At 34.4% G+C, this 1,277-nt stretch overlaps 1 non-coding gene across 1 annotated transcript; it reads right to left on the bottom strand.

Moving 5' to 3' along the window:
• Positions 1 to 473: 473 nt before the first annotated feature.
• On the bottom strand, positions 474 to 580 carry LOC129656647 (U6 spliceosomal RNA). Its single transcript, XR_008716436.1, has one exon. It is a non-coding gene; the product is annotated as a U6 spliceosomal RNA (small nuclear RNA).
• Between the last annotated feature and the right edge of the window lie 697 nt (positions 581 to 1,277).

The following is a 1,277-nucleotide window of genomic DNA, read 5'->3' as shown; positions in this document are numbered from 1 at the left end:
GCACCTTGTGGAAACTTTCAAAACATGTCTCTTGGCACAAGCAAAATAAATCAGAGTAAATAACATATTGACCATATATACACATACATAAAATAAGTATTATACTGTCTTTTTAAAAATCTTAATACATTTTAATTACATTAATACATTTCTCAAAAAGAGGAAAAATTTATTTCTTCATATTGGTCTAGCACAGTTACAAATAACATTACAGTCTCTATTTTCAAGCCTTAATATTTTCAAAATGGGATCTTCTTTGCATATTCATATTTTGCCAACTTTGTCCATCGATCTTCCCTCATGGTTGGTTGAAGAACTACTTTTTATTCATTTTAATTTCAAAAGGTTTTTTCATGTGATTCAATACATATACATATAGTAGTGGAAAGTCTTAAGCAGAAAGATAAGTTTGGCGGAGATTTGTAAAAATCCAATCTCACAATAAATTCCAGAAATTGCAATCCTGAGCATGAAAACATATGAAATGCTTCACAGATTTGCATGACATCCTTGTGCAGGGGCCATGCTAATCTTCTCTGTATCATTCCAGTTTTAGTATATCTGCTGCTGAAATGAACACACAAGTTTTATACTTTTTAATCAATTCCATTTTGTTTGATGACACAAAAATTAAAATATTTTGTACTTTTACAGTATTAGAGATGTGGATCAGTAAGTAAAGTTGATCAATTAAATTAGGGAAGGAGGCTTCAATATTAGGGAGAGATCATAAATATATGACTGAATCTCTTCCATGTTATCTTCTTGAATCCCCTAAACACTATCCCTAACCTCCCAGAGGAATCAAAGTAAATAACTTAAATAAAAACATACACAGTACTAGCAAGTTTTACATCATTGTTTATAATTTTCTGAACCCCTTTGTTAAAAGAGCATTCTTATTTAGGTTAATTCCAACATATTATTTCCTTTTACCTATTGTTCCTAGATTTCTCCCAGTGGTAAAACAGAATAGATTTAATTCTTGCTAATTATATCAATGCTTCAAAAATTATGCTCAAATTAAATCTTCTATGTAACATGCTTTTCGGAGAAGGCAATGGCACCCCACTCCAGTACTCTTGCTTGGAAAATCCCATGGATGGAAGAGCCTGGTAGGCTGCAGTCCATGGGGTCTCGAAGAGTCGGACACTACTGAGCGACTTCACGTTCACCTTTCACTTTTACGCATTAGAGAAGAAAATGGCAACCCACTCCAGTGTTCTTGCCTGGAGAATCCCAGGGGCGGGGGAGCCTGGTGGGCTGCCGTCTACGGG

This window comes from Bubalus kerabau, chromosome 6, assembly GCF_029407905.1.
Source record: "Bubalus kerabau isolate K-KA32 ecotype Philippines breed swamp buffalo chromosome 6, PCC_UOA_SB_1v2, whole genome shotgun sequence".
NCBI classification, from domain to species: domain Eukaryota; kingdom Metazoa; phylum Chordata; class Mammalia; order Artiodactyla; family Bovidae; genus Bubalus; species Bubalus kerabau.
Note: the sequence above shows the minus strand (reverse complement) of the source record. Positions and strands in the feature narration are given on the sequence as shown.